Source organism: Neopelma chrysocephalum, unplaced genomic scaffold, assembly GCF_003984885.1.
Source record: "Neopelma chrysocephalum unplaced genomic scaffold, ASM398488v2 Primary Assembly neopelma1_26, whole genome shotgun sequence".
NCBI lineage: Eukaryota > Metazoa > Chordata > Aves > Passeriformes > Pipridae > Neopelma > Neopelma chrysocephalum.
In genome coordinates, this window is record NW_020897695.1 from 7,941,157 (window position 1) to 7,953,346 (window position 12,190).

Here is a 12,190-nt window from a genome sequence, read left to right on the forward strand (position 1 = left end):
TCTGACCTTTAAGAGAAATCTTAACCTGGACGATCAAAGTAAAAATGGATGAGCAGTCTTTGACAGATGGATTAATAGATTGTCATCTAGTACACTTTTAAATCAAAGTTGTTTAATTAGTGCACTCTTTTGAGAAAAATATATTGGTAATGCCTCTAGAAGAAGATTGAAACCGATGCAATGTTGCATATCTTGAGGATCTAAGGACAGGAAATCAACTGGGTTTTACAGAATTGGATAAAGAGAATACGCTATCCCTAGGTATTCAATAACAATTATAATAACTTTTTAATTGGCATCTGATTCAAGAACATAAAAATACATTATAGAATCTTATGAGAAAGGCCTGCTTTTTCCTTTTAAATAATGAAAGTCTGAGTGGGCACTATGGTACTTAATCTTTGCCTGGAATTTTGTAATTTGTTTATCTGGAGTATTTTGGTCCAGAATACTTGTAATCATTTATTTGAACTGAAATGAGGGTTAGGAAACACTTATTTTAGAAACATAATGAGGCTAAACATAATAGTATACCATTACATAATTTTATTCTGTAAGGGCAAAATTTGAAGCAAAAGTACAAAGTTCATCTGGATTTGTCTGCTAGAGCAGATGTCCAGGATGAATACAGAATTATTTTAGTCTTTAAACAAGAGATTTAGAAAGCTTCATGTTTTGAGTTGAAGTGGAAATAGCTATAAAAAAGAAAATTATTTTAATGCTGAAGATATGAACTTTTCTGTATAATGTACATTTATTTAAAAATTTTAGTACTGTTGCTGTTCCATTCACAGCAGTTTTTATTTGTCATGTTAAATCATGTCAAATTGGTGGCTTTTACAATGATCCAGTAGAGGCTACAGGAATATTATCTATTCCATTTTTAAATATTGAACTTGCTAAGTAGTAGCATATTGCTTCAGTAGATTTTCAGTGCACCATTTTGCCCTATAGAAAATAGTTTATGGGAAAATCTACAGCAGCCAGGACTAAAGCATATTAATTTATCTGAAGTATATTCTCAGTAAAGATGTTTTAAAAATAATTGGCATATTGGTATTATATTTCTCAAATAACTTCTTGCTAAAAAAATGCACAATTTATTAGAACAAACCTCAATCCAAACATGGAATTTACCGTAGCAGTATCTGCTGCTCTTAATTAAACATGCTTATTCTTCACACAGCATCATTTTATGAAAATTACTTATTAAACAAGTGCAGGACTTTACATACTACTGTACGTGACTCCTTGTTCACTTGAACTTGCAAAAAGTTCAAATGTATTGTGAAGAAAGAGCATTAAAAAGGCATAAAATTAGTATCACCTTAAAATTAGTTAAACTGACAAGTTGAAAACATTTAAATTACTATTTCTTAAACTACATGTGAACACAAGAGCTGAGGTTGTTGAATGCCGCTTTACTGATAAGTAAAAGGTTTGCAGATTGGCTGCAATAAACAGACCTGGAGAGCAGTAGTGCATTTTCATTTGATAGAATTTCTAAGTATAAACTGCAGGGCTTCTTGTCCTTCTAGGCATTTGAAAAACAAGTATGGGTGACTACTGAATTTCTGTTGTGAGTGTCTGGAAGTGCCCAAAGACATTTCTGACAAAGTGGATAGGATCTGAAATTCATGAGATTCAGGGAATGAGAGAGAAGAGCTTGAGAAAGGAAAAGAAACATTGCTGTCTTATGTATAAAACAAAGGGATATGACACAATTAAATTTTAAGTTTCATTAAAAGAGGGCTTTCTGAGAACTGCATGTATTTATGTAGGTACAGGTAAAGTGAGAGACCACAGGTTTTTCTTTGTTTGCAGGGCTTATGTTAAGGTCCTAGGAACAGTTACAAAGCCAAATCTTAGCTGTGCAGAGTGGTTCAAAATTTGATGTGGGCAGGGACTCCCTAATCTGACTTAAGCTTTAGATTTTGAGTGTAAACACATTTTTTGTTTTTTTGATTTGTGCTTCTGAAGTGATTGTGATCCATTAGTATTTTTTAATGATTACTTATCTACCATATATTGGAAATATTGCAATAAATTTACCTACTTTTCCTTAGTGTGTACTAATTTAGAGAATCTTAATAGATAAGAGTAAATTTTTATTAAATGTACTAAGTACATCAACAAGCCTGCTCCATGGGACACTGTAGAAATACACTGAGGGGTAACCCCTTATATATAACCCAAATATTTCAAAATGTGTATAAATCAAGTTGACTGGTAATCAGAAGAAAGATAGAGACTCAAAGAAATTAAATGTGTTACCCAATATTTCAGAACAGGTCAGTGACAGAGTCAGAGATGAGACTCACATCATCACACCAGAGTTTGCTTTCCATATAATATAATGAAATTTTAATAGGAAATTCTAACAAGAAAAAATGGTGACAAAAAGCATTTTATTGTATCAAATATTTGGATTTTTTCCTTTGGAAAAAAAGTGTGATCTTTCAAACAATCAGTCAACAATCTCATCAAAATGGGTTTTTTTACCTTCCCGTTTTGGTATTTATAGACAAAAATCCCCACTATGTTCCAGCCAATGTATCAAGTCTAGGGTCTTAACTGTACTAGCAACATTCTCAGATCTAGACTTTTTAAACATACATGCTTGGTGTAGCATCTCATCATTGGGAAAAATTCTATGTAAATAAATAAATGTATATTGAAATTAATTTTGTGACCAATGTATTAACATATGATAAACATACATAAAATATTACAGCTCATTGTCGCTCAAATACCAGAACTTATTTTTACTCTTTTAGGAAGATCAAACTCATAAAAGCAGATAGGGACTTGGGCAAAAGAGAAACTTTTGGAGGAGCCTTTTAAAAATTTATTAATGTAATCTAATGAACTGTATAAACTAATAACTCTTCATTACTTGATAACACTCTGACTACCCTGCAGAATAATTTACTAAGCTATTACTGCATTCTTCAGCTACTTACTATGTATCTGTGATTCATGTGATTCTTTTAGTGTATTTCAGTGAGGAATGAGTAAGAGAATAGAAACCCTGTTCTAGGATATCATCACTATTTCTTAGTAGTAAATTCACAACACTGTTGACAGCAAGAAGCTCCTTGTGGTTGAAAGATCCCTATAACAAAGAATTTTGAAGATGACATAGATGAGGAAAAATTAAAAAATTCAAGGATACCCAAGGAGTAAATATAACAATATTTTAATCAGAAGTTAGAAATGCTCCTAAGTAAGAATTCCTTTCTCCAAAATTGGATCTGCTCCTTGTTAAATAGCTTATTGTTATTTGGAATTAGTTAGATTTCCATTGTGATTTTTATCAGTCTTTAATTTCTGATCCAAACTATGTCAATGAAAACAACAGCAGATGCAGTTCTTGTTGGGTTTCAGCATAGACCATTTATACCTTCAATGTCTTATTTATCAGAGAAATTAATTACTTAAAGGTCTACATAACTTAGAGTAATTTGTGAGGTATTTAGGCAATGGAGTTCCCGAAAATACAAAAGCTGTTTTTCATAGCGTGGAACTGTGGAATTATTTCCCTGTTAATAAGTATAAGCAGAATAAGCTAAGTACTATAATTATTACAAGAACCACAGAATATTCTGCGTTGGAAGGGACCACAAGGACCTTCAAGTTCAACTCTCAAGGGAACAGCCCATCCAGTGATTGAACCCACCACCTTGGCATTATTAGCACCAGGCTTTAACCAACTGAGCTAATCTGAGGGTTGTTCCCAAGCAGTGAAAAGAGTCTTTTCTCATGGTCAGTTTCCAGCCACCAACTCCTTTATGAAATGACATGGCTGGAGATCATGTTGCATCTTTTTGAAATGGTGAGTCCTATGGATACTTAATGACATTTCAGAAAACAATACAATCTTTTTGAAGGAAAGGTGTGCTAAGATGATCTGTTGAAACAGTTGTTGTGGCTAGATAAGATACTTGGAATTCTTCATTTATGAGAGCTGTCTTACCAGAAATTATTTATGTACAACAAGCCTACAATATATGTGAAATATTTAATAATTTCTGTAGGAGGAGAAAAAAGTTTGTTTCTGATATAGCAACATTTTAGCAGTTTAAGTCAGTTGCATTCTTCAGGGCCAAGAAAAGGCTGTTATGGTAGAGTTTTTTTTCTCCCAGCTCTATCATTTGGCCTAAAAAAGATTTTCTTCTTATAGAATTTGGTTTGTTTGGTTCTGTTATTTTTTTTTAATATGCTCAGACGATCACAACTGCAATGGTAGTATTATTACTATAATAAGTATATATAAATAGTATAACAAAAAATTCAAGACATCTGTTATTGCTATAATGCGTTTTACTTCTATTAATTTATAGGTAATGTACATTATAAAAGCAAGTAAAGCTCTAATTTTCAGCAGTCATATCCTTAGACTTTCAGTATAAGTGGCATTTTTCATTTTGCCACTGAACACATGATGGCTTGCTAGACTGCTGGCATACCTTATTGTTTTATTAAGTATTGTGTAATGAAAGGTTTCAGCATTACTTTGCCTCACATTGTTTAGCTGAGATAGTTCTGTTGGACTAGCTTCACTTTAAAACAAGTTGAACCAATATATGAATAAATTGTCTGATTTGGATTTTTGATAGTAAAAAGGTTCTACTAGTTTCTGTGGTATTCCAATGTCACACATTGTTTTGTGCAGCATCTTAGATGATCAGTTGATTTGTTTATGAACTGTGTGGAGTGAAAAGACTCCACTTAGTAAGAACTGTGAAATTTAAGAGTTTTATATCTAAATCTGTTGAAAAATTGATGCTAAAATAGCCATGCTATAGTTCTCAGCCAAACTCATCTTCATATAAGTCACAGAGCTTTGGAAAGGATGGAAATGGAAAACGAGGAGCAGGGCTGAAGGAAGAGAAGCTGGACTTGCTTTGCTCTTATCTTGTCTAGATACATAGTTCTATATGTCGGGAATAAGTGAAACTTAGGAAACCCAAACCTCATCTATACTATTAATTATAAAAGCATTTTTGAAATAATCACAGAAGTAATTTCAGTAGCATTATGAGGTTTTCTTGCTCCCAGTTTTACAAGAGGAAGTATTCACAAGTTGTTTTGTCATGCTGATTCAAAGTGGAGTTCCAGCTGTTTCTGTGTAAATCTTTTCAATCTCTCATATCGTTTTCTTTGGCCAGTTTTGTTTTTGCTAAATAGGTCTGTGCTTTCTAGGGAAATAGCTGACAGGCAGAAAGAGGAAATTAAAGCAGGTGTTTGACCAAACTCCATTCTCAAATGCACTAAAAATTACCTAAAACCACTAGACCTCAGAACCAGTTTTTGAGGTCTAAATCCTTTATAGACAAACCTCTGAAGTGATTGCAGGGAGTGGCCATACGTAAAAGCGTAAGAAAATAAGACTAAATGAAATAACCCTGCAGAGTAATACTATCAATATACTAGAGGCTAAATGGCAACTATACATTTTATTTCCCTATTTTATTGTCTGGCATTCACAGTAGGCTGGTTGTAGTCTGGTTTGAAAAGCCCTTAAAAATACGGTGTAGAATTTTGTGTAAGCACATTTACAGGTAGTATTTATGAAGATATGTACTGCTGTCAATCAGACAAAAAAAATGAGGTCAAGTCCCCCAAAAGAAAGCAAGACAAAACATCCTAAAATAATTAAAACAGAATTCAAAAAACCGTCCTCTTTTTCTTTTCAGATTTCTTGCTGAGCACTCTTAGTAATGACATTGAAAGTGTTTAATAGTATTAACTTTCAGGATTTATAATCATTGTGTACAACTGCGTTTCCTTAGCTACAACTTTGAGGGACACATTTTCACAAATATTCTTAATACTCTGAAATAGTCTGAGTACAGGCTGCAGTATATGCTAAAAAGCCCTGAACTTTTGACATTTCATGTATTTTTAAAATATTTCTCCATGTTTTGTGGTTTGTAGGTTTTCTTCTAAAAGAGGAATTTTTATCAATAAGGAAGAAATAAATCATACATAAAACAACCATTTGGTATTCTGGTAGCTGATTTTCACATAAACAGCAAGAAGCTGCTGTAAATTAAATGTTTCCTGCTGATCCACTTCCTTTTAAAACACAGTAGGAGGGGCATTAGTTAACATTAAGGCAAACACAATTATCTGCTGACTGCATTGTATTAAAAATAGCTAACAGCAATAATTCTTTGGCTTTTTCTATCTTTGCAGGTATGTTATAAAATCAGTTCATGCAAACATTTTGGACAGCAGTAAAATACTTCTTAATGATTTCCTGTATGTCGCTGTGATTCTTGGCCACAGAAGTAAATTTCAGTTATGAAGAAACATATTAACCATGTATAGTACAATGTGTTTCAAATTATCTTGTTTTCAGTGGGCACAAGGAAAAAGTATGTGTGGTAAACATGAAATAAACCTGTTTTTTTCTTTTTAAATTAATGTATGTACCTATATATAAACTATTTATTTCCCTCTTATATTTGTCTTATACCCATGTATGGAAATATGGAAGACAGCTGTGTCCCCAGACACAGCTATCTGGGTCCTTTGTCCCCAGAATCCTCTTGTCTCCAGGTACAACTCCTGCAGCTACCCTAATACTGTATCTGAGAGAAAGATGAGGAAAAAACCAACCAAACAAAAAATCCATAGTAATTTCCAGAAAGTTCAGCCTCAGGAACTTTATTTTCTTCTGTGGTGTTTTTTAAATCATTGTTCCAGAATGTTCTGCCCAAAAAGGTGAAGATATGTATTTTGTTTACTATGTATAAATAAAATGTTTGTCTTAAGTATTTGTTTTTCATGATGCTTCTGCTATTGTCAGTTATAGTACTTACTCAATAATTTCATATTCAGATACAGTTATTTGAATATTGTTCTCTTATTTCAAATAAGTAAAAACTCTGGGATAAATTATGTCCTAGCCTAAAGCAAAGAGTTAACCTGTGCTAACATTAGTATCAATGAGAGCTGATCTTTTTGTCTGTTTATTTTCATAATGTGAAACCCTTTTTCTTACAGTTAAAATAATATTTTTTCTTACAAATCGTGTCCTTCTGAACTACTATTTTAAATGATCAAATAATAGAAATAATATTACATAAAGATCTGGAACTAATTCTGAGGCATGTTGTAGAGCTGCGGTTTTAAAACACCTTGTGAGTCACATAGGGAGAGAAGGAGGAAATACAAAGAAAAAGCTACAAATTATACTTATTTTTGCTGATAAATCATAACTAGAATAATTCTTGCATTTTGGAAGGGTATTTTTTATAATTATAAAATGCAATTTCAAAATTCCTTTGCAATTAATAAAAACAATTTCTAAAACCAAATAATGTTGTTGAGAACTCCAAGCATTACATATATGATGAATAATTCCTCCTATGAGGAAATCCATGTATTTTCAATACTAGAATTTGAATCTCTTCTTGTTACCCTACGGAAATTCCAGAATTCCAGGGGTGCAGTACTACTCATTCTGAATTAACTTTCTTGACCCATCTGTAAAAAGGAAGACCACTCTTGGCTCAGTTTAGTCATTTTATATGTACTAGATTAGTCAGAACTGCTACTCTGTCCACGTCCAGTTAAGTAGTTATATTTTACTGTAACTCATTTGATCGGTAAGAATTGATCATTCTCACATGGATCAAGTCCAGAGTGTTGCAGTTCGAAGGGCTGCATCCTATCATCCTGTCTGTGCTCCTTTTTGAGAAAGACTTTTTAAATTTTTTTTTTTTTGCATCCAGTATATCACAGAGAGTCAGATATAGAAACTCATTTTCACATTGTACAGACATTTCTGCTGCCCTTCTCAGACAAGGCAGGATGCATAGATTGGAATGCTGGTGTGTTTGTAAGCCTTCAAATGGGCCATCATAGTCTTAATGAAGGTCTTGGGTGCACTTCTAAGCTCAGACCTTTAGAAAAAAATCGGAGCTATTCCCTTCTGCTTCATTGTGTTCTCAAATATTACACCTGAGATCTGCCTTTCTAAGTCTCGACTGGATTCAATACAAGTTCTATCATGTGAATAGGAAACTAATTTATAGAACTGCAGAGAATAATGATAACTTATATAGTCTTACTATATCCAGTGGTATGTGGAAATGATGAAGTGTAAGAGTCAAGTGAGAATGACAGTCTCACAGCAAATTTTTTTGATTATACAGAGCTAGTGTTTCAATGGTAGTTACAAACTTAACAATGAGTAGCACACACTGGAATTTGAAGACAAATACAACATCTGAGCTGGAAAAAATAATGCCTGAGTAGATGCCCACTTCAGCCCTCTGATTGCCATCAAAATTTACTATTAAATGTTGGGAATTTGTAACCATGTATAATTGGCTGCCTTGTTATGCAATTTATTTCTAATTGATTTTGAAGAAAGAAATTTCCATACCTCATGAAGATGTCTCAGGATATTGCAGCCTGTTTTAAAAGACAGCACTATAACTCAGTATTTGCTATTATTTGTTATTACATACTTTCTTTTATTTGAAAAAGAAATATTTTGAATAATCTTGAAATGGCAAAATTTTTTTCAGGAAAATGGGACTTGTCACTTGGGACACATTTTATACTCTGTTGTGCTCTGTTCCTTTCACAGCTCTTGAAATATTAGTGTTCTGCATTGGTTTTGGACATGAGAATATGTTTCTTTTGCTGTTCCCTCCTGGAAGCATTATCCCAGGAATTCCTAGATTTTTTCTATCTTATGCTAGGCTGTTTGGTTCCCATTATACTGTTTATTACAGGAAAGCCCTTTAAGAGTAATGCTTTTGACATACTTGAAGCCTCTCAGCTCTCTTCTGTTTCTTGTCTTTATTTTCTCATCATGATCCTTTAGGTCAGACAAAGTAATCTACATGTTACTAGCATTGAAATGCATCCTCATGCACGCTGTCTGTAGAGCCTCTTGGGCATGTTTTGAAAGTTATTTTTTTCACCTGTGTTGTTGGGGCTGGTTTTGAGTCAAATTATAATGTGTTGTGAAAGGGATAGGAACTTCTCTCCCCCGACCCCATCCCCCAGAAAGGGGTCTGAATTCATGTGAGTTTTTCTCTGCAGACCTACATCTGCTTGAAAAAGTGACTGGGAAGGGCTGTACAGCATCTAAGTATTCTGCATGATCTGAAAGCTTTACTGATTCTGTTGACAGGGTGGTTTTGTATTTATATGCAGAGGGAGGTCAGACTGAAATTAATACTATTTATAAGGCAATGGGTCATAATCTTTGCTTTAAGAGAAACTTCAGACTTGTGCATTGTCTGTTAGCACAGTGTGCTTTGAGGAAAACCACATTGGCCTAAGGCATTTCTTCAACTGAAATTTGTTATGAATCTTTTCCAAAATGTGCAAACCCAAAAGTTCTCTTTTGAGATATCAAATAGCATATTTGACTAAGTTGAAATGCATTCAGTATATTTTCACATAGTTGAAATCAGTTGTCCTGAAGGCATTTGACCCAAAACATCATCCAAAGGGATGGAAATCAAAAATGAAAGTCCAGGAGTGATTGCCTTTTAGGCTTTATCTACTCATATGTTGGGACGGAATTTATCTTGTGATACTAAGTTTATGACAGAGGAAAACTGTAACAGTGATTCAGTTGTAATAAACTAAATTGATGGTATCTTATGTATCTTATGGTGTATCTTATGTAAGTAAAGATGAAATTTTTTTGTTCCTTCATTATTTCTCAGTATAAATAAACAATTTCCAAATGTTAAAAGCAAAATGGGATAAAATAAAAACTTTGTTATTTACTACTTAAATTATCTCCTGTGAAAAAGTTGGGATCTTCCAGCATTTCCAAAAGCCTTCTAACAATTAGAAAATTGTCACCAAGTTACGTTTGTCTTTTGAATGATTTTACTGTGGTGTTACACTGTTTAGAAAATTATCTCCTGATTATTTACTCTCTCAGTTTTTAAAAATAATTCTGGCAAGAATAATTGCACTGTAATTTCTTATTGAAAGAGTCATATATCAGACTTTGACCATATTTCTTGAAAGCGATCATGTGTGTGCAAAAAATTAGGGATATATTATCTAAAATTTGTTTAGAAAATAGATCATCTTTTCCCATAGATGATTTTAAAGGGAATAGGAGGCGCAGCAGTACCAGAAGGGACTGTACTCTTGGTTCCCAATTGAACACAGTTCTAACATAATCTTCAAATGAAAAATGTAATTATCAGTGTAGTATAGTGACCCTTATAAGCACAGAATGTTCTGTTTCATGTGTGTGCTGCATTCACAGGGTCTTACCTTTTATATTTCTATGCAGTAGAAATAGCAGTTTTCAATCTCCCATTTATTAATATTTTATTTCAACATATTCTTGCTGTACTTCTTTGGCATCAGATCTTTATAACTACAAATGCTTTGAAAGGCTTTTATATTTCAGGACATATCTGAGATGTTGGAAAATCTGGACAAAAACTGTGTGCTTTTGTACTATTGTATTTGTTTTGCCTTTCCTAGTGGCAAAATTACTCCCCCAAGATAGGATTATCACAGAGTCACAATATGGTGGAGATTGCAATAACCTCCCTGGGTGGTCTTGCCCCACCTTCCTGCTCAAGTAGGGCCACCCACAGCTGTTTGCCCAGGACTGTGTTAGGGTGGCTTTTAAATATCTCCAAGGATAGAGACTCCACAGCATCCCTGGGCAGTTCTCAGTCACTTCCATGGTGAAAAAGTGTTTCCTGATTTTCGGAGAGAATCTCCAATATTTCAGTTTGTGCCCATTGGCTCTGATCCTGCCACGGGGCACCACTGGGAAAAGCCTGGCTCCATCCCATTTGCACTCTCCCTTCAATTATTTGTATACATTGGTAAGATCTCCCTGAGCCTTCTCTTCTGCAGGCTGAACAGTTCTGTCAGCCATTCCTCATTGGAGAGATGCTCCAGTCCCTTCATCATCTTCATGGCCCTTCTTTGTACTTTTCCTAGTATGTCTCTCTGGTACTGAGGAGCCCAGAACCAGACACAGTACTCCAGGTGTGACCTCACCAGTTCCCTCAGCCTGCTGGCAGTGCTTTGCCTAATGCGGCTGAAGATACCATTAGCCTTCTTTGGTGGCTCATTATCACTAACAGGAAAGCATTTTGAAGATACAAATGCACTGAATACTGTTACCTACCACCGTTCTCTTCAGAAGCATATGCTATATAAGCAGACACCGTTTTTTTACTGTTTTCTCTGTACTATCTTCAGAACCATGATACTGCACCGTTGAAGACTCCTCTGGAATCTGGTACTGGGAAAAACACTGTAGAGCCACCCAGTCATATGAGCTAGAGCCATGTTTTGAAAAAAAAGTAATTTTGCACAATCCAGAATAACATTGTAGCCCTTCATGAGATGCTTTTCACAGCATTCTTGGTAAATGCTGGGGGGGGGTTCGCATATAATATTTTGCATGCTCAGATGGTATGGAAATAATGACAGCATATAAGAAATGTTTCTTTATTAAGTTTATTTTTTCAGAGAGTCATAGCATGCTTTGGATTGAAAGGAACCTTTAACGATAATCTAGTCCAACTCTTCAGCCATGGGCAGAGACATCTTTCCCTAGATCAGGGTGCTTTGCATTTGCTTTATAACATACCTGGGAATTCAGCCATCAAGAATCAGTTAGGTGACTTGTGTCATCACACTCTCACTATTTCCCTGCTAAACTGTCCTCACATATTGTCCACTTTTGCACAAACTCACTGATTCTTCACGAAGTAGAATTGTTTGAACTGTTCAAAGGAATAATTATTTAAACTGATCATTACATGACATGGTACAATTGCTGAAAAGCTTACTGTATGTTCAAGTTTAAAGTTGAAAACTGAAGCTGTATTTGTTTTTTATGATAGAGAGTATTGTTATTGAGTTTTTACACTTAACTGTTCAGATAACAGCTAAAATAAAAACAGACAAGTTTCTCTGATTCTCAACACAGCTTCAATTCTCAGTGCATTCTAGCAAAATGCTGGATCTTTATATGTTTGGAACATATGTTTCAGCAGTTAGAAGCTACATTTCAACTACATAATCTTGACACATTCCTTTTTTCAATATTAAACAATACTGGGGTTTCACTGTCTTTTGATCCTCATATATAATCCCTTTTGGTGAACATTAGGTTTAGGTTCAGTACTAGAAGATTCAGCTTTGGAATCTCTAAGTTGTC